A 22,449-nucleotide genomic window follows, 5' to 3' on the forward strand; every position below is an offset into this window, starting at 1 on the left:
CATCACACTCTGGGGACTGTTGTGGGGTGGGGGAGGGGGAGGGACAGCATTAGGAAATATACCTAATGCTAAATGACGAGTTAATGGGTGCAGCAAAACAACATGGCACATGGATACATATGTAACAAACCTGCACATTGTGCACATGTACCCTAAAACCTAAAGTATAATAATTAAAAAAAAAAAGAGAAAAAAAAAGAAAATGTGGCACATATACACCATGGAATACTATGCAGCCATAAAAAATGATGAGTTCATGTCCTTTGTAGGGACATGGATGAAACTGGAAAACATCATTCTCAGTAAACTATCGCAAGGACAAAAAACCAAACACCGCCTGTTCTCACTCATAGGTGGGAATTGAACAATGAGAACTCATGGACACAGGAAGGGGAACATCACACTCCAGGGACTGTTGTAGGGTGGGGGGAGGTGGGAGGGAAAGCATTAGGATATATACCTAATGCTAAATGACGAGTTAATGGGTGCAGCAAAACAACATGGCACATGGATACATATGTAACAAACCTGCACATTGTGCACATGTACCCTAAAACCTAAAGTATAATAATAATAATAAAACTGAAAATAGATACCAGGAGCTACAGTACAGAGAGAAGAGAAATCTTCTAGTACCTAAATTCTTGTAGTACCTGGTGTCTATGTGTGCAGGATTTTGTAATGAGGCTTCCACGTTTCCCTCTACCCAATTCTCCCATACACATACACAACAAAAAAGAGACATTTGACTGTGCAGCAGCAGATTAATCCCTTCTCTCTGCTGTCTCTAGAGTTCCCATTTTAGTTGGTTGATTCTCCAGTACTTAGTGGTGTACAATCAGATGATAATATTACTATGAATACTACGACCACTACTACTACTACTAGCAGTTAAGGTTATTAAGCACTTCCCGCGTACCAGGCACTGTTGGAAGCATCTTATAAGTATGAGCTCATTAATCTTTATAGTCCCTTCCCCATAGGAGTAAATGCCCTCCTTATATACAAGAAAGGTGAGGCACCATCTATGTAACACACTCAAGGTTACACAGCTAGCAAGTGATAGCATACTAGAGAAACTGGAGGGAAGATCAGTAGACTTAGGCAACTAGGCTCAGGCAGTCCACCTAACATAGGCCTGGGGGTTATGAAGGAGGAAGAAGAGAGAAATGTCAAATAGGTTGGACATCGAGAAATACTTTTAGGGATACCAGAGTAATAGCAGGTGGAAAAGAAGAAAGAGAGGAAAGGTGCTTATTAGAAACATGGCTTATAGGTTATGAATTTTATCAACTTTTATGTTCTTAAAGATACATACGTAAAAATTGAGCTTCCTTTTGTAATGTTTATGTGTTAGACTGGGTTCTCAGATCCTAACTCCACAGAGTCCAGAACATATAAGGACCCTGCTTTTATATGGGTTACCTAAAGTGCTTTATGGTTTCATATGTGTCCTCTGACCAGTTAAGTATAAGTCTCATGAGGATAAAATGTAGTGGTGATGTGTATTTATGGAGAGGGGGCAGAAAGGAGTGAAGTGCCTCCAAATAGCTTAGAAATGAGACGGCTGCTCTCTTAATGAAACTATGAAATTAGCATATAATGGATGCATTCATTTAACAAATATTTATTGAGCACCTACTACATCGTAGGCACTGTTATATGCAGAGAGATATAGCAGGGAACAAAATACATTTTTTGAGCTTACATTTCAGTAAATAGAGAAAGATAATGAGCAAATAAATGAGTAACTATTTACCATAATGTCAGTTAATGGCTGACTCAGTGGTTCTGAGCTAAAATCTTGAAAGTTGTCCTAAGATTATATATCTACCAGCTCTGCAAATCTCATTTGAACCATAAGATTGAATGTATTGCCCACCAGAGAGGAGTTGTTATAGAAGAATGGATAAGAGAGAGTTACAGAGTCCAATATCCACAGAGTCCATGAAGAAATTATGAGAGAGACGTGTTTCAAATCCAAGCTCTACCCTCTTCAAGCCATGTGGCTTTGGGCAAATTATTTATCCTCTCTGTGACTGAGTTTCTTCAAATGTAATGATACTGTTTACATGTTATATTTCAGGTATACATTCAGCAAGGCAGTATCTATAAAGTGTGTACCATGGAGAGTGCCTAATAAATGTTGCTAATATCATTGCAGTGACCCAACTGTTGAAGATGCTGGCCCTGCAAGAATTGGCAACACTCGTACATGCTAGACAGATGTGAAGCTCGCTGGAATGTATAGCAAGAGTCCAACTTGGTGACAGAGATCCTTACCATTTATCAGAAGCCTCAAATACTTAGGTTGAGGACCAGAAAGACACTCAGCGTGGATGGAAAATGCCCTCCAGAGATACTGGAATCAGGTTGTCTGTACATTTTTCTGTTTTCGAAATATTTCTTATTTTTCTTATTAACAAGAACAAACATCGATAATCATTATCAAGCATTAACTAGGTGCCAGCACTAAACCCATGTTCTAGAGAATACAAAGACAATGATAATAAAAGGCCAAATTTAGTTCCCTGCCTCAGGGAGCTCACCACCCACCTAGGATGTATGATCTAAATAAATTCTTGGATCAAAACTCCCCTCAAAGCAGCACAAGACAAAGGCAAGCCTGGGGGTGTCCTCTGAGCACCACAGAAAAGAATGAGAACGATGTCACCTGGAAGGAAGGCAGAGTTCATAGGCGGATGCAAAGAGCATAATTTTGTGGAGCCCTCCTAAGTGCCAGCCACCAAAACACACAATTCCATCTCCTCCTCACACATACCCCATTAGGATAGGTCCTTAGGTCCATTTTACAGATGAGAAAAATAAGTCTCAAAGTTAAATAAGCTTCAAAGTTGAATGACTGAGGTGGGGCACAGTGGCTGATGCCTGTAATCCCAGCACTTTGGGAGGCCAAGGTGGACAGATCAATTGAGCCCAGGAGTTCTAGACCAGCCTGGCCAACATGGCAAAAGCCCATCTCTACAAAAATTAACTGGCATGGTGGTGCATGCCTGTAGTGCCAGCTACTTGGGAGGCTGAGGTGGGAGGATCAGCTGAGCCTGGGAGGCAGAGGTTGCAGTGAGCCAAGATCACGCCACTGCATACCATCCTGGGTGACACAGCAAGACCCTGTCTCAAAACAAAGAAAGTTGAATGACTTATCCAAAGTCATCTAGCTATTCAGAGACCATCCCAGGATACAATTTGTATCTGCCCAGAAACCCTTTATAATATTTCCCTATTATAGGGAGTAGTGGTCAAAGGTAATGGTCAAGGGTGTGGAGGTATCAAAGGACAGAGCTAGGATTTCAACTCTTACATCTAACTGTGTGATTTGGGAAAATTATTTCACCCCCCTGTGCCTGTTCTATCAGATACAAAAGATGTTTCATGACAGTATCTCTCACAGCATTGTTGAGAATGAAATGGTATAATCCTTGTCCAGCACATAAGTGGCGTTCAATAAGCATTGGCTGTTGTATCAAATATGACATTGCCATTACTTCCTTCTGCCATCCACTCAGGGGAAGCCACCCTAAGAAAGCTCTAAGATCTGGAGACAAGCACCCTTAGGAAGGAGCGGTATCTTGAGAGGGAGAGTGGCCATTGTGGGGAAGTCTGGGGCAAATGCCTAGACAGGCTTCCGGGGCCTGGCAGATCCCACCCACCAGCTACCCGGTTCCCTTCAGGAGCTGCATTGCTTGGGATGGGCTCTTTTGCAAACTACTGGCCATTATAGCAGACACTGTCACTTATCCCCTCATGGTTTATGTACTCACTGTTGTTCCATTCTAAGGTTCTAAGTGCTTGCTCTGACTGCAGGAATAGGCAAGGCTCCTACATAGAGCAGGCCCAAAATAGGTGGATGTCTATGCCAGCCTCCTTACTTCCTGGAGCAGGACAACTCAGAAGTGTATTCTCCATTGTCTGCCAGAGTCCCCAACAGGACTGAGCTCCAGTTGCCCACACAGTAACCTGCTCATCAACACATCTTTTGTTGGTCTCTTTCCCTTTCCTATGTCACCTCCACACTTCCCTACTTGTGTTTCCTGGGATTACCCAAATCTTAGTTTCAGAGTCTGCTTAAGGGAGAACCCAGCTGTAGACAGCTGGACTCAAAAAGTTTTCCAGTTCAGCACACAATTCTTGGTTAGACCACCCCATTGCACCCCATTAGCCCTCTCTTAGTTTCTCGTTGCGCTGGGACTTATAATGACAGGCTTTTTGCTTCTGAATAGAGCTTATTACCAAAATATAGTCTTCTTATAATAGAAACTGACATGAAACCACTGTCACCAGTTTTCCAGTTTTGTTGTTGTTGTTTGCAAATGCCTTATACTCCACTGCCCTCAGCTCCACTCCCATCCCACCCACCTGCTCAGAATAGTGTCCTCTCATCCCCAGCTACCTTGATGCTCTTCTCAGGGGAGAACTGAAGGAAGTAGGCAATTTCTGAAGTATCTCTGAACTAAGGAGTGTTTAAACTGAAGAGTTAGAAAAAAAAAGATTTCCTGAATCAGCAAAGATTTATGCTAAACAAACAACCCTTTTATGAAATGACCCACTGAGAAAGGAAAGCTTCACTGCAGCAGTTTAAGGTATTTCTTGGGGAAGAGAAAAGGAGTCATATTCTTTCAATTAGCTGACTCTAAGTACTTAGAGAAGTCTCCCATGATGCCAACCAGACTCTTAGCAAGTGCAAAACAGCAATTTTAAAGGCTTATCAGATATTTAATTGAATTATTTAGAAAATAGTGGTTGAGAACCTACCATGTGCTCTGGTAGGCACTGACCTAGAGAATGGGGATAGAATAGCAACAACAAATAAACAACCCCAAAACCACACAGAGTCTCTGTCCTCATGAGACCTACATTCTATATCAGTTTATTGCTGCATAGCAAGTGGCACCAAAACCTAATGGCTTAAAGCAATAACCATTTACTTTCAATTCTGTGGGTCGGCAACTGGGGCTGGGCTTAGCTGAACTGGTCTTCTATTGGTTTCACCTGGGTCCACTCATGCACCTGCAGTTATGTGGCGCCTTATCTGGGGCTGGTGGTCTAAGAAGGCCTGACTCCCAGCTGGCAGGTGGTGGTAGCTGTCAGCTGGTTGTTCGAAGGGCCTCAGTGGAGACAGCTTATCTGTGCTCCGCATAGCCCTTCTCTTTCCAGTAGGCTCCCTCAAATGTTCTACAGTACTGTGTTTCAGCATTCTACTGGTCAAATCAAGACACAAGGCCAGCGCAGATGTAAAGGGTACTCCATCTCTTGACGGGAGATGCATCAAAGATACATTGTAAATGGCAGGTATACAGGTTTGGAAGGAATTTGTGGCCTTTATTTATTTGCAATCTATGATTATTCTAATAGTTGAGTCAAATAGCAAATATATAACAATGTTTAGCTAGAATTTCTCAACCCTGATTCCACATAAGAATTACCTGGGGAGCTTTTTTAAAAAATGCCAGCTCCTCTATCACAAGCAATTAAATCAGGGATTAGAGCTTGGGAACCTAGGCAGTTACCCAGCTCTCAAGTGATTCTAAATTGCAGCTAGGTTTGAGAATCACCGGTTAAAGTGCTCTGAAGGAGAAATGAAGCAGGGTAGAGGAATGTCGAATGAGAGAGCTGTGTAAGATGTGGAAATCAAGGGAAGACTCTCTAAAGAAAAAACATTTGAGCTGAGATCCACATGGATGAAGGGGGCCAGGGAGCCTTGGTGCTACTTGGAGAAGGGAGGGAAGAGCAAGTGGAATACTCTGGGGCCTGAGATAGAAGAGACTGGGTGGCAGGAACAGATGTGGTTGGCAGATGTGTTGGGAGAATGGTCTAGACCATTCTAGACTGGAGGTAGCAGTGCCTTGTAGGAATGATCTGTCTGGTTTCCCAGGAGTCAAGGCCTTGCACTTTGACGAGTCGCCTCACTTGGTTTTTGTAGAGAAATAAAGCAATAAAGAATGGACTGAATAGACTGCAGAAGGGCATATGATTTTTTAGAAGGTATTTATTGAAGAACTCACCAATTGAGCAGCCATCTCTAGAATATGGGAAACAAAGCAGGAGAGGAGAAGAGTATAGAATATGAGAAAATAACACCAACAAAAAATGGATTGCTTCTGAGAAGCCAAATGTAGAAAAAAAGAACTCCAGGCTGAGAGACAGTGGAAGCTATGAGCTGACCTTCCAGGCAAAGACACAGCACCTGGAAATGTATAGGAAGGAAGGACAGGTAGCGGCCGGAAATGCAGGCATTAGAAATGTCACAGGACACAATCTTCCATGGCAATTGTGCTGCTTATTATGTGTAGGGAAGGCAAAATCTTCTCTCTTCACACTTAGTTTTTCCGCTGGGCCTGAGAATTTGACTGATGACAGATTAACGGGAAAAGCATGCAAATGTATTTAATCAAAGTTTTTTTGTAAGCCCTCATAAGGAAATGAAGACTCAAAGAAGTGGCAAAACCTAAATGCTTTTAGACCAGGTCGAACAAAAAGAGGCAATTGTGTAAAAGTAAACTGTGTGGGGAGGCTAAAGGAAGATAAGAATGATTTTAACAAGGTCTGTTTGTACAGAATTCTCTCGGTCTCAACTTCCTGTCCTTGATGATAAGAATGTTCTTTCCCTTCTGGTACAGGGAGGCCATCTTCCATATGGGGGTTTATCTCCTGCTTTCAGGAAGATAACGGGGAGGGTCAGAGCACCTTTCTTGCACCTGCTGGCTTTTTTAAAGGGCCTTTATCCCAAAATAATCTGTGTGCCAAAGTAGCATATTTTGGGATGGCAGATTCTGCACCCTTCAAGTTAATGTATGAAATCCCTGGCTGGAAGACTTTTGCGTGGGTTTCTAAAGGTACTTCCCTATGTGTCATGGCATTTACCCTTCCCATTGCAGCTATGGGGTGGGGGTCAAGGGTGCCAGCAGTATGTTCTCCATTTTTGTAAGAGCAAACAGAAGCCCTGAGAGCCAGAAGGCTGACACCACATCCCCCAGCTACTCAGTAGCTGAAATGGGAAAGGAAGCAGAGATTCTAGCTCCTGCTATCCTTACTCACCTTCCCACCCTTCCCTGCCACCCCCCTCCTCTTCCCTACTCAGCTGACATTCTGCAGTCCGCCCTTGTCAATGCACATTTATGGACCACCAGAGGGATCTTCAGCATCTTGTCCCCCTACCCACCTTCTCTGACAAAGTTTCTAATTTGCTACCTAGGCTGTAGCTTCCCAGGAAGAAGCCAGCCCTGTGCAGAGTTGTTATTTCACAAAACACCATTTGTGTCCTCACTAGAGGGAACGGTGTCTCTCACCTTGTGGAGCCACCTTAGAAGGTAACAAGAATGGGATGTAGCCCAATTCCCAGTAATGGAGACCCTAGCAAGAAGGAAAAGTTCTGGAAGAAACAAAATTAAGACGTAAATTGGATACTCCAAACCCACCAAGGGCTAGCCACCAAGTGAAATATGGTCAGTGTCCCCTCCCCAGAAACTATATGGCTGGAGGTTTCACCATCTTCTTTCCTGCTCATGGTGGAACCAAAGTCCGCAAGCAAAGGGTTTGAACTGCATTGAGAGTTGGCCACAGCCTCCCTCTGTCAGGCTTCTCCCTAAAGGTCCTGAGAGCCTGTATCAGAAGCAAGCAGGAGGCAGAATTCCAGACCCCTCTCCAACCCACTGAGTAAGAGTCTATGGGGTTGGAACCTAGAACTGCTCATTTTAAACAAGCTGCCCAAGGTAATGTTGCTGCAAGTTAAAAATCACAACTTTAAGTAAAAACTTAAATTCAATTCTCAGCCCTCTAGCAACCAAGTGAATTTCTCTCTTATTGGCCTAGTAGGAAATTCCAGACCCAGAACCCTTTTCCAGAACATGTCATAAACAAGAGGCCCTAGAGCAAGACCATGAGCCCCTACTCTAGCAGAAAAAGGGCATTTCCCCCAAGGAAGCACTTTTAATAAGCTCTGTAAAACAATTCATTCTGTAGCCCATATTACCTACAGCATCCTCCTGGCTCTCTGTGCACTAGCAGGAGCTTAGTAAACTTGAATGAGGAGACCCACAATTCCAGGGGTCTTGCTGGTTTGAGCTTACTCCTCAGATTAGGGTTTTGACATTGTTGATGGAAATCCTAGAATATAGTTCTGGGAGAAAAGAAAAGGGAGACTCTGACTTGTGCATTTCTCACAGGTGAAAAGGTTTTGTTCTGTTGGATCCACACACTAGGACTAGATGAGGTGTGACCATGAGATGATGAGAAGTGAGAGAGGAGAGGAGACAGGTGAAGATGCAGGGAAGCCCAGCTCCACCTCCTGGGCGGCAGACGTAGTTCTCTTCTCTCTCCCTCTCCTCTCTCCCCTTTCCTTTCCTTCACTCTCAACCTTTTTATTTCTCTCTCCTTGTCTCTTTCTTGTATCTCCCTTCATCTCCCGCATTCTCTTTTTCTCTTTCTCTCCCTGTCTCCCCTTCTTTTCTTCCTTTTTCTCTTTCCCTGCTTCCCTCACCTATTGCCTCATTTCTGCTACACAGATTTACCAGGTGCCCACTCTGTGCTCAACGCCATGGATAGCAGAAAAGGAAAAAAACAGTGGCCTCTAGGCGTTCCCTAGATCACAGGGAGGATCAAAGAATAGGCAATTGCAGCTCAGTTATGAGTGGTGAGGTGGAGATACCTAAAGCAGGCATCTAATGCAGGCTGAGGTCCCAGGAAGTAATGTTTAAGCAGACATCTAAAAGAACAGTGTGTAGCACACCAGTAAAAGGCTGGAGGAGGGATGGAGAGGACTCTAGGCTGGGACAAGGTTCCAATTCAAGAGAAAACTTGGCACCTCTGAGAGTCCAGGGCTGCTACACACAGTTGTGTAGGTTGCATCCTGCACCAGGGCCCTGGGTCAGTGAACAAAGGTCTAGAGCCTCCCTGGGGCATGGACCTTCCTTTCATACAGTGAGTCTCCTATATTGAGAGGAATGGTGTGCCTGTTTCTTCCACTGTTATATTTTCTTCCTACTACACTAGCAAAAGACTGGGACAAGGACAGTAATACAGAAACTTAAGTGGGAGCATTTTTGTTCTAGTTTCCTTGTTCAGGAATACAATGATATCTCAGACTGTACCCAAGCTGAGGCTCACCAGATATGGTCAAATCTTGACCATTTCCTCCACACTTTACTTTGGGCGTATTTGATATCTCTGCCTTCATATTAGCCTCTCTTCCTCACAATCACTGTGCTCTTAGGTTGCACTTCATGGAAGTGGTTTGTTTCCCAAATTTCTAGCAAACGTTTACCTAGTGATGCCTCATTACCATTTAGAGAACAATTTTCAACATCAATATTGGGAATCATCATTTATTCTCCCCTTTGGAAACAGAAGACATTTTGATATATTGCATTCTTTTTCAGAATTTGGCTCCAAATATGATCCAAAGGCAAAGAGTTAGATGTGTCTAAAAGACATATGCATACTTTCCTAGTAATTAAAATTCATTTAGTTGATCAGGGAGATGGTTTTCAGCTGAGACAAAAATGACCTCAAGATACCAGCAATTCCTTCCTTCACCTTCAGAACTAAAACCACAAGGAAAACTAGGTTTCCTGTCAACATCTCTTTCCTCTACAGTTGAACCGAAAAAGCTAGACTTTGCTCTCTCCTTGAAACTGTGTTTACTCAGCATTGCCCATCAGAAATCTTTGAAGGAAAGATGATTGTCCGTAGAAATGGGATTCTAAATATTTAGAAAAAATATATATATGATACATAATATATTTGGGGAAGATATTTTGAAATAAATGTACTTCACTTTCTTTAAATAGAAGAAACTATTTCTTTGAAAATAGAGTCAGTGAGAAAAGAGGCTCCTCCAACCTTTAACCTTCCTGCACTGTCAGGAAAGGGAAAAAAGAAAAGTTGTTTTGCCCTCCAACAGGAATGAGGGGTGAGAAAGATGCATGCTAATGATCTGTGATGACATGTCCCAAAGTATGGAGATGTGGCTGCAGACATCAAATCACAAAGGCAAAAGTCATAGACAAAGAGATGAAGAGACCTGGAGGATTGTCCTGTACAACTTCTTGTTCTAGAGGTGAGAAAACCAAGGGTCACTGAAGACAAGTAACTTTCCCAAGCCACAAAGCAAATCAGTGACGGTGCGGAGATGAGTCCCTAAGATGCCTAATCTGCAAATAACTTTCTTCAATACCATGAAGAAAATAAATAAGCTTCATTCACAACTACTGTTGCCTGGGTATTCAGTGAGGTTAGTGGGAGACAATGACTTTAGATGTGGAGGATAGAAGCTGATGGAGAAGAGAGTTACTTCCTTCTCTTAACAATAGAACAGAAATAGGAGGCAGTAAAAGTCTGTATGCATGCATAAAGATGAGTGGGGTGTGTGTGTGTGTGTGTGTGTGTGTGTCTGTGATTTTAGGTAGAAATGGCACACAAGCAACACATGCATGGAAAAAAAGCATGGATTTTGATATCAGACAAACTATGGCTCAAATATTGACTCTCACATTTACCATGTGATCTTGATTAAGGGAGGCAACCTCTCTCAGCCTCGCTTTCTTCATTTCTAATGTGAGGATAACAAGTTAGCAATCACTTACATGGAGCTTTGGTGTGCACATTGAGCAAGGCAGAGAATGTAAAGTCCCTGCACCAAATGGATAAAGGAGAGGTCATTTTCTTCTTTAGGGAGCAATTATTAGGGAGAGAAATTTATATTGTTATAAAGGAAGACTATACATCCTGTTTTCCCACATTCTTTAAATTCTCAAGAATTAAGATGTTTTCAATTGTGAAACAGAAGGGAGGAAACAGGAAGGAGCCTTTATTAAGGATGAAAAATTGCTACAATTTTAATTTTGAAAGCAGGCTTATTGACAGAATGTGGGTATGTTTTCAGAATAATTAACAAGAAAGCCAGGACTGAGGAAATTAATTGCTATCAATATAATTGCCTTCCAAATGGCAACCTTGAGGCTGATGTACAATAAGGCCTTAGTTTATCCATGGGATTAGGTAAGGGCCCTGTTTGATAGGCTGCTCACTGGCTTGGGAGACCGAAAATGTAGCTCTGTCCATCATAATGGGATCTTCCTAAGATGGAAATGAATATTTGTTAAGTTTCTACAACATGCTCAAAGTATACTAGCTGCTGTTTTCTATGCAAATTTAAATATCAATCTTATAAATCAGATAGAATTAATTTTATTTTACAGAGGAGAAAAGTGAGGCCTGAGAGTTTGCTCAAAGACAAATGTTTGGAAATTGGTAGAGTCAGTTAGAACCCAAATCTGCCAAACTTCAAAGCTGCGATCTTTCTTCTCCACGAGAACACCTTCCACAAAGCATGTAGTGGATGTGAGAGTAGAGGTAGACTTAGGGCACTAGAGATCCGAAACTCACTTTATTGATGGTTATTCCATTCATCCTAGGTTTTAGGACCACCATTTAATAGCTTAGTGACTTTGGCAAGTTTCTTAACTTGTGTGATACTCAATTTTCATATCTCTACCAATTTTGTGATTTTGAATGTGTCACTTCCATCCTACTCCTGTAGGATGCTGCCAGAGCCTAACTTTAGTGGGTAGAAGAGTGGGAGGAGATGCTTATAGAAAAATGTGTATGTGTGGTTGTGTATGTGTGGTTGTGTGTGTGTGTGTTTTAGGATAGGAGGTACAAACCAAAAACTTCATATTATTTCCTTTCATCACAGTCAACCCAGTCCTTATCCACCAACTTGGATACACTCCCATTTCAGTGGCTGAAGGTGAGAATATATTTCTGACTGGTTTCTCAAAGCATGGAGGAAAAAGTTTGAAAGACTGGAGATAAGGGTGTACATGGTGAAGACATATGGATAAATATACACGTGTGGGCACAAAGAAATCTGTATCTCATGGTAAATCCCACCAGAAAGCATCCACCCTGGAAGATGCATTGAAATACCAAGGAAACAAAATGACTGGGACACTGATGTTAGACAGCCTTCGTTTTCAGCCACTGCAGACATCATCTGATGAGCATGTAAACAGAGTGACCCTGGCTGCAGAGACGGGTCACAAATGGGCCCAACATGATGGTCTCACACAAACACATCCCACAATTCACTCTTATGACACTTTATATCTCTCCTGTACTGCCCTTACCATAATTATAATTAAGCCTTATCCCTTTCCCCAAATGGAGACTGAGGGGGAAAGAGCTCTTTCTAGAGTAGACATTTTGCAGTTTCTCTTTGCGTAATTGAGGGAGCCCTGAAGAAGGGGCATATGGTCTCTTTCTTATTCTAGTAGGCCCCCTACATCTCAATCTGGAAGGAGGAAGGAATAGTAATTGGACTTACTTTGTGGAAAAGGAAGGACTCTGCAGCTCACAGGCACTAGAGTAGCTACTTTTTTCCTCTTAGGCTTAAGAATCTGCTGTCTCTGAGAACTAATAATGTCTTCAGAGATGTGAGTATGTGCACACACCAACAGGTACCATGTTAATTAAACAGATGTACCTGTAAATCATTCTGTCAGAAAAACCAAGCAGGAAGATATACCTGCCCCCAACTAAGCCTGTGAGATTTGGAGCCCCAAATTCCCTTCCCATGCTGGAATACCAACAGGTATCTCCACTTATGCTGCCAAATTTCTAGGAAACCAGTCCTGATGCAAGGACCCAGATTTGGGAAATTGTCCAGTGGCAGGATAAGAGAGTGAGAATTGGGTTATTGATCACCTCACATCAAGAGGGGTGGCACTTTACACAGGAAAAGATACAGGAAGAGTGTGAATTTAAGGGCAGAGAAACTGGGAGAAGAATGAGAGCCTCTATATAAAAGCTACTTTCTCACTGAGTTTTGGAAAAGTTGTATTTAGCACACAGCTTTGTATTTTTCTTTCCTATGTTGTCTTTTCCTTTTTGAAAAGTATATATTTTATTAGAAACATAACATACATTCCAGAACATGTATAACTAAGTGGACAACTCAATGGATTTCTTAATATGAACACACCTCTGCAACTCCAACTCCCAGATTAAGTCAGAGACTCTCTTCATAACACCTAGAAGTTACTACTCATCCCTCCTTAAACTCAACCACTGACCTGGTTTCCTGATAAGATAGAGAAGTTCATGCAAGCCATGTTCCCATGAAGAACAAGAAAAACTTGATAAGTTTCGAAAGGCACACATGTAAAGGCATTAGAGTGCTGCAGAAACAGTGAAATTCTATGGGGGAAAGCATTGCAGAGGTGAGCTAGGATTTAGCTGCCCTTTGCCAATTCTGGGCATGAGCTAGAGGCTGAAAATTTGGGCTCGGCTCAGGCAGAGCAATGACGCTAGGGCAAGAGCTAAGAAAGTGATACAATAAGGCTTGGAGCAGATGCACAGGGATGCAGTGACTTAAATGGGAAATGGAATGGCTTCAAACTGAGAACATTTTCTCTTAGGACATTTGCTAAATGTTGAAGCTGCTTGAAGCAGAAGGAGAAAGCGCTGTGACTTGTATACTAAAAATAAAACTCTAAGCCCCTAAACTGACTGAATGGACCCCCTTTTGGCCAAGAGGATCTCAAGGAAGGAAAAACTAGTTCAGGCCACGATGAGAAAGGGGGTCAGACATGCCTCATTATACCCTCCTCCCTTTGGAGTTAAGAGGTAACTGACAAGCATTAACATTAAAACAGAGCTCTTAAGCCTGGCAAAATAGACTCTATGTAGCAGTAAGATACCAAATTCCAACCTGATTCTGGTATAGCATCACATGACAGAGAGCAAGCACAGAAGGAAATCAAAGTATTTTACCCCAAAATGTTTTTCCTTGATATATTTTGAATGGTCGTGCAAAGCATCTCTGGTGGGGGAAATTTGCATTCTGTAGAGAATCTCCTGTCAGTCATTATTAGGTCTTTTCTGAAGAGTCTGACATCTTTTAAGGCTTGGAAAGAGATATCTGTCTCTAAAGCTTGCTACCTGAAGGCTTCATTTACATGACAAGAACCTTGGCTTCCCCCGTCCCTGCCCTACCTTACCTTAACTCAAGCATCTCTTTATGCTGACTTCAACTCTTCAGGCAGAGCTTAACTCTTTCAACTAGCTGCCAATCAGGAAATCTTTGAATCCACCTATGACCTCTGAGCCCCAGCTCAGAGACGTCCCATTTTTCTGGGCCAAACCAGTGTATACTTTTCATGTATTGATTTATGTCTTTATCTATGACTTCCATTTCCCTAAAATGTATAAAACCAAGCTGTAACTAAACCACCTTGGGCACATGTTCTCAGGACCTCCTGAGGTTGTGTCATAGGACATGGTCCTCAACCTTGGCAAAATAAACCTCTAAATTGATTGAGACCTGTCTCAAATTCTTTTTGGTTAATAATCCAAACTCTGAAAAGAACAGCAGAATTTCCCAGTCTCGCAGTGCCTAGGAGACAAGGAACCACTATGAGAATGGGCTCTGAGAAACTATAGACCAGGAATATTATGGACTTGTTACAGGTAGTTAGGCTTTGACTGGGGCTCTTCCCCACCCACTAGGAATGTCAGGTGATGGTTTGGCAATCATTACATTGCATCTCTAGAAGTGATAAATTGGCAGCCAGCACCAGGGAGATGCCATTTCCTGATGGTCCATATCTGTGGCATTAAAGTGTTCATTGAATACAGTTGCCAGGGAGAAGCAACTGCCCAGGCCTGTGCACTAAGAGACAAAATGGCAGAGTATGACCTTCCAGGACACTCTACCAGAAAAGGGAAGAAACCCTTAGGTGGGGAGGCTTTCTATTGATCACAGGACCATGTGATCAATAACCAAGGGGAAAGACAAATGATAAAAACAGCATGCATACAACTTCCCTAAACACACTGCTTGTGCTCACCTGCCAGGGTAAGGAGGGCACTGCACATATGGGCAGCCCACCCTACGGGAAGAATCATGGGAAAGGAGCCAGCCTCTAAAGTCCTAAGATAAGTTTAAACACTACACTTGACCTTGACATCCCCGGTTGGGACTCTTCCAGGCACACGTGCCTTTCTTTCCTGATCTAAAGCCTTTTTAAATAAACTTCCACTTCTGCTCTGAAACTTGCCTGGATCTCTTTCTCTGATTTACTTCCCTTAGTTGAATTCTTTTTTCTGGGGAGGCAGGAATTGAGGTTGCCACAGACCTGTTTGGAATTTGCCACCAGTAACTGGGATACCTGTCACCGGTAACAGACTGAATTGTGACTCCTCTGAATTCATATGTTGAAACTCTAACCCCCAGTATTTCAGAATATGACTGTATTTGGAGACAGTATCTTTAAAAAGATAATTAAAATACGATAATCAGAATGGCCCCTAATCCAATATGACTAGTTTCCTCCTAAGAAGAGGAAATTAGGAACCCAGAATGTTGGCTCATGCCTGTAATCTGTACTACTCAGGAGGCTGAGATGGAAGGATTTCTTGAGGCCAGGAGTTCCAGATCGGCCCCAAGTAACATAGGAGAGAGACACTCATCTCAAAGAAAAAGAAAAAATTTGGGCACAGACACAGGTACAAATGGAAGACCACATGAAGACAAAGGGAGAAGACAGCCATCTACAAGCTAAGGAGAGAGACCTTACAAGATACCAACCCTGCTGATACCTTAATCTCAGACTTCTAGGCCCCAGAATTGAAAGAAAATAAATTTCTGTTGTTTAAGCCACCCAGTCTGTGGCACTTTGTTACGGCAGCCCTAGCAAGTGAATACAGCCCTCAAGGGAGTCATGAAGCAACATTTACTATCTGCAACTGTTTTCCCCCTGAGCACTTGCTAATCTGAGCACATCTAAAATCTGCAAATCCAGGTTAGGCCTTGGTAAAGGGCCACTGCTATGGGAGAGATAAACTAGCAGAATTGGATTTTGGCAGTCATATTGAGCTGAAGTGACAAAATTGAAGATTTGAGGAGCCTCAAACATATAACCAATATCCTCTTCAATACCTTTGCCAAATTCTGAAGTTATAAAAAGTGGTGAGTCAAGATGCAAAGCCAAAAATCTCCTTAAAGTAGAGCAAAAAATGCTGCAGTTACTCTGTACTAAAAAAAAAGAAAGTTGGGTTCTCAATTAAGTTTCCTGATGGCCACAACCTAACAATAGGAGGAAATTAGATTAAGACTGATAATTATGAAAAGTGTAGCCCAGGCTTGACCCATTCAGTCCCTGACTGGAATAAGGAAATTAGCCACCCCATCCCAGCCTCCTGACATCCATTTGTCCATCAGAGGAAAGGGCGAATCTACCTGTGAAAGATAAGATCAGCTGAAACTCTGCAGTGTTTTAAAGATATTTAAATAGTAATGATTTACTAGGGATGTAGAAACAGGGCCATGTGATCAATAACCAAGGGGAAAGACAAATGATAAAACCAGATCCACAGATGATTCAAAACAGTCATTCTTGTTATTTGTGGTGGCTATGCTCTATAAATTGCTAAGAATGCTGAAGTAATGAATAGTGAACTATTGCTACACAGGGAAATATAGGATGTGATTCTGAAAACCTCTGGTCACAACAGTTTTATCAGCCAAGATTCTGTTGTCATTATATAAGTTTGTTTGACAACATCTTGTAAGATGAGCCAGTGTTATCAGCTTTGACGACCTGCTCTTCCACATAAATCTTCCTGTACAATACTACTTAGCAGGTATTTTAAAAATGTTTCCACAGCCTCATGATCTTCAGAGCCTCCCTTGCCTACATTTAACATTTCTCATGTTATATCACCTTTCCAAATGTGTGAGCCAGCATCATTAACTGGGAAGTGTGTAACATTTTCCTGACCCTGAGTGATGTAACATTAAGTTTATTTGACATTCACCATCATGGTAGTGCTGTACATTATGCTTTTGAAAAATCAATCATTTTAATAATCCAAAATTTTAGACACTTTATAATCTTTTCCATGGCTTCATTATGCACTATACATGTTACTTTAGCACTTTCCAGAGTGGCGTTACTTACAGACTGGCAAATTTTCTCTTTCTCTTTCTGCATGATTCACATTATTGATTCATTAACATTGGACTCATGACAAAGAGTACTATAACTCATGCCTGAACAAAGCTTGTCTAGTATACATATTTTCTCTGTAAGGTACATCACAGCCATCTTGCACATTAAAACACCAGACAGCACTTTAGCACTATGCTTGGGAGCCATAAACAGCAAAATTGCCAAATAAAGCACCAAAATGCAAAAATAGACCACAATAAGACACCTGTTTACAACAGCAGAGCTGAAACAATACTGTAGAGTGTCACCTTGTTCAATCTCAGCTAGGAACATGTGCATTAAGAAAATAAAATTTTTCACCACTCTGCACATTTCCATAAATGACTGTGAAAGTGCCATGAGTATTGATTTGGGGTTTACAAATAAATTTTAGCAAGTAAGCAGATTCACAAATATGGAATCCACAAATAACAAGGATCCACTGTATTCATGTTAACAAAGACTTCAAAATACCTACAATTCATATGTTTAAAAGTATAAAGAAAAAATAGAAAAAAATTAAAGATTTTCATCAGAGAACTGGAAGCTATAAAAAATGAATCAAATAAACATCAAATTAAAAACATAATGGATAGATTTAACACAATATTGACCATACAGAAGATGGGGTTATTTAACTGAAAGAAAGGACAAACTGAATATACTGAGAAATGGAGGCAGGTGGACTAATTTAATAAATAATAAAACAGAGCCCAGTATACATGTGAGGGACACCAAAATCAAATTGCTAAAAATGAAAGACAGAGAAACCCTTAAAAGTAGAAAGAGCTAAAAATGCATATTACCTCTGAAGGAGTATTAATAAAGTTGAAAGCTGACTGTGTAATGGAAAGTATACATGAAATGAGATGTTTTTTTTTTTTTTTTTTTGAGACAGAGTCTCCCTCTGTCGCCCAGGCTGGAGTGCAGTGGCACGATCTCGGCTCACTGCAAGCTCCACCTCCCAGGTTCACGCCATTCTCCCGCCTCAGCCTCCCGAGTAGCTGGGACTACAGGCGCCCGCCACCACGCCTGGCTAATTTTGTTTTTGTATTTTTAGTAGAGATGGGGTTTCACTGTGTTAGCCAGGATGGTCTCGATCTCCTGACCTCGTGATCTGCCCGCCTAGGCCTCCCAAACTGTTGAGATTACAGGCGTGAGCCACCGCACCCAGCCAAGATGATCTTTTAATTTCTGAACTGAAGAAAATAATTACCCTGATTGCTCCTGCCATTGATTAAGTGTTGCTGTTTTTGAGCATTATATAAATGGAATTGTATTGTACTCTTTTGTGTCTGGCTCCCTTTGTTGAAAATTATGTTTTTGACATCCATCTATGTTATTGCATTTAACAGTAGTTCACTTATTTTCCTCATACAGAGCAAAGATCCATGTAACAAAAGACCACAAATAATTTAGCTGCTTTACCATTTATGCACTGTTTGGTTATTTCCAGTTTGCAGCAAATATAAAAAATAGTGCTATAAACATACTTAAGCATGTCTTTTGGCATCACATTTCTATTGGTTGCAGTCTAGCAGTGGAATTGCTAGATCATGAACAATGCAAGTGCTATAGACTAAATTGAGTCCCCTCCCCACAAATTCATGTGTTGAAGTCATAACCTCCCATGTGTCTGTACTGGACATAGGGCCTTTATGGAGAGTAAGATTAAATGAGGTCATAAGAGGGAAGCCTTCTAATAGAACTGGTGCCCTTATAAAATGAGGAAAAGACATGGGATCTCTCTCTCTCTCTCAGCAAGAAGGCAGCTGTGCACAAGCCAAGAAGAGAGCCCTCACCAGAGCATGAACATTGTAGCACCTAATCTAAGACTTCTAACCTCCAGAGCAGTGAGAGGGTATATTTTTGTTGTTGAAGCTACCCATTCTATGGTATCTTATTATGGTGGCCTGAGTTGACTAATACAGTCTGTATTAAGTGATAGTATATATTATTTAAAAAGTTTCTGAAATGTTTCAAACCAGCAGTTCACAATGGTTTCAGCTGATCCATATCCTTTACAAGAGTTAGTATTATCTATATTTTTCACTGTATCAGTCTTGTTGTTCTGTTGTGGTATTTCACTGTGACTTTAACTCCCCTGATTAATAATGATATTAATCATTATTTTGCAAAGTGCCTTTTCATGTCATTTTTTTCATATTGATTTACAGGAGCTCTTTATTTCTTAACAAATGTCTTCTACTCTATTGTATTTTTCTTTCTTAATCATGAAAATAAGTTCTCTATTGCAATGTAGTTCAGTGTATCAATCTTCACTGTTAGTACATTTTGTGTTCTGTTTGAGAAATCTTTGCCTACCCCAAAGATCTCAAAGATCTTATCTTACAGAAGCACTTTTTAAAATCTTTAACATTTAGATCTACAACCCATTTGGAAATAATTTTTACATTTGGTATGAGGTAAGGCTTAAGATTTATTTTTTTTCCATGTGCATATTTATTTAGCCCAGCACTGTTAGTTGGAATGTACAGTTATTACTGTTTCTTCTGTAATAAATTAACCATACAGAGATGATTCTGCTTTCTCAATTTTCTATTCTATTCCAATGCCATATGCCAATAACACACTGTCTAAATTACTATAGCCTAATGTCTTGATATGGTGTAAATTCTCCATAATTTTTGTTCTTTTTCAAGGTCACCAAAGATATTTGTACACTTTTCGTATTTGTATACAAATTTTAGAATTACTTTGTCAGTATCCACAAAAAACAAAAACTTTCTAAAATTCTAATTTGGATTGCATGTAATATATATTAATGGTGGACAATTAACATTTTTACATTATTGAATCTTTCATATATGAACATATACCATTTATTTATGTATTCTTTAATTTCTCTCAAGAAAGTTTTTAGATTTGTGTTTATAAGTTTTGTTAGACTTACTCCTAAATATTTGATGCTTTTGATAGTATTGTTATTTTGAATCTTATTTTAAAATAAGATTTATTTTAAAATCTTTTATTAGTATGTAAAAATACTGATTTTTAAAAAATGTTAACATCATACCTTCCTACTTAATTTGCCAAACTTATTTTAGTGTAAATTCCTTGGGATTTTCTAAGTGATCTTCAGTACAATGTTGGATATAAGAGCGTTAACAATAAACATACTTGTCTCATTTCTGATCATAGAGGCAAAATTTTGATATTTTATCATTAAGTATTATGCTCATTGTAGGGTTTTTGTAAATAGTCTTATCAGATATGGGACGGCCTTTACATTCTTGGCTTGCTAAGAATTTTTATTATAAATGGGGGCTGATTTTATGAATGTCTTCGTTGAGATTATTATATTCTTTTTCTCCCCTATTCTGTTAATCTGGTAAATAACATTGGTTATTAAATATAAACAAACTTCCCAAATTCTGTTTGCAAACCTTATTCCTAAAATAAAACCAGTCACCTGTCTACCTACCCCTCCCCCACATACACATGCACACATATATATCACTAGAGTTATTTACTAATTTTTAGTTTAGACTTTTCATTTATGCTCCTGAGATTTTCCTGTAACTTTCTTTTCTGGTCCTGTATGTGTTAGGTTTTGGTATTAAGTTTATGCTGTCCTCATAAAACAAATTTGAAAATGTTTCCTCTTCTTTTTAACTTTCTGCAAGCACTTGCATAAAATTGTTATTTATTCCTTCAACATTTAAAAGAATTTACTGGAGAAGATGACACCTGGGCCTAGATATTTCTTTGTAAAAGAGTTCTTTATTGCACATACAATTCCTTTACATGATATAAGACCATTCCGATTCTCTATTTCTTACTGTACCGGGTTTTTAAAAATGTGCTTTTAAGAAATTTGTCCCCTACGTCTACATTTCCAAATTTTCAGGAATATAATTCTTCAGTATATTCTCTTGTTATCTTTCCAAATCTCTGAATGACTTGTAGCAATCTCCCTTTTTATTTCTGCTATTGATTTTTTTTTAATTTCTCCTCTTTTCTTCTTGCCTAGACTTGCTAGAGATTTAACAATGTTATTCACCTTTTCAAACATTCAACTTTTGTCTCTTTGAATATTTTGTGTTTATATTTTCTGTTTCATTAATTTTGTTCTTTATTATTTTTTCCTTCAGTTTCATTTGGGATCTATTGAATGTTCTTTCTGAGAGTGATACTGAGATTTTTCAGCCTTCCATCTTTTATTAATGTATGCATTTAGACCTAAAAATTTCCCCTTAACCACAGTTTTATTAGCATCCTCCAAAATTTTATATCATATTTTCATTTTCATTTAGTTTGAAATATTTTATAATATTGTGATTCTACCTTCAATCCCTGGATTGTTTCAAAATATGTTGCTTAAGTTCCAAGTAATTGGGAATGTTTTAGCATTCTTTTGTGCTTGATTCCAGCACAGCCTGAATGCAATTGTTCATTTAAAATATATTGAACACCTTTTCATGGCACCTCAGAGGTGATCAACTGCTTCAAGCTGAAGCTGAATATGTCCTTCCCAGCCACTGGCTGCCAGAAACTCATTGAAGTGGATGATGAAAGCAAATTTCATACTTTTTATGAGAAGTGTGTGGTAACAGAAGTTACTGCTAACACTCTGAGTGAAGAATAGAGTGGTTATGTGGTCTGAGTCAGTGGTGGGAATGACAAACAAGGTTTCCCCATGCAGAAGTGTGTCTTGACCCATGGCTGTGTCTGCCTGCTACTGAGAAAGGGGCATTCCTGTTATACACCAAGGAGAACTGGAGAAAAAAAGCACAAATCTGTTCGAGGTTGCATTGTGGATGTCATTCTGAATGTTCTCAACTTGATTATTGTAAAATTTAAAAAAGGAGAGAATAATGTTCCTGTACTGACTGATACTGTGGTACCTCATTACCTGGGGCCCAAAGGAGCTAGCAGAATCCACAATCTTTTTAATCTGCCTAAACAAGATGGCATCCTCCAATATGTTGTAAGAAACCTTTTAGACAAGAAAGGTAAGAAACCCGGGACCAAAGCACCCAAGAGTCAGCATCTTGTTATTCCACGTGTCCTGCAACACAAACACCAGTGTATTGCTCTGAAGAAACAAAGTATTAAGAAAAATAAAAAAGAGCCTGCAGAATAGGCTAAACTTTTGGCCAAGACAATGAAGGAAGCCAAAGAAAAATGCCAGGAACAGATCACCAAGAGATGCAGACTGTCCTGTCTGGAAGCTTCTACCCTAAGTCTGAGCCCAGTCAAAAATAAGATTATTTGAGTAACAACTAGAGGAGATTAAACACTCAAAAAATATATATATTGATATTTATGTTTCTGCTTGTAATCAGTTTTGTTCTACGTGCACTTAATAGAATGTGTATTCTGCCACTGTTGGGCACTGTGTTGTACATATGTCCATTAGATCAAGTTTTCTTGAATTGTGTTTTTACTGATTTTCTATGTCCTCACTGAGCATTTT

At 40.1% G+C, this 22,449-nt stretch overlaps 1 pseudogene; it reads left to right on the forward strand.

Annotated features, from left to right (window-relative positions):
* Positions 1–6,781: 6,781 nt before the first annotated feature.
* On the forward strand, positions 6,782–22,248 carry LOC105739492 (annotated as a pseudogene).
* Positions 22,249–22,449: the final 201 nt, after the last annotated feature.

The sequence above is a fragment of the Nomascus leucogenys genome, chromosome 3 (genome assembly GCF_006542625.1).
Source record: "Nomascus leucogenys isolate Asia chromosome 3, Asia_NLE_v1, whole genome shotgun sequence".
Taxonomy (NCBI): Eukaryota; Metazoa; Chordata; class Mammalia; order Primates; family Hylobatidae; genus Nomascus; species Nomascus leucogenys.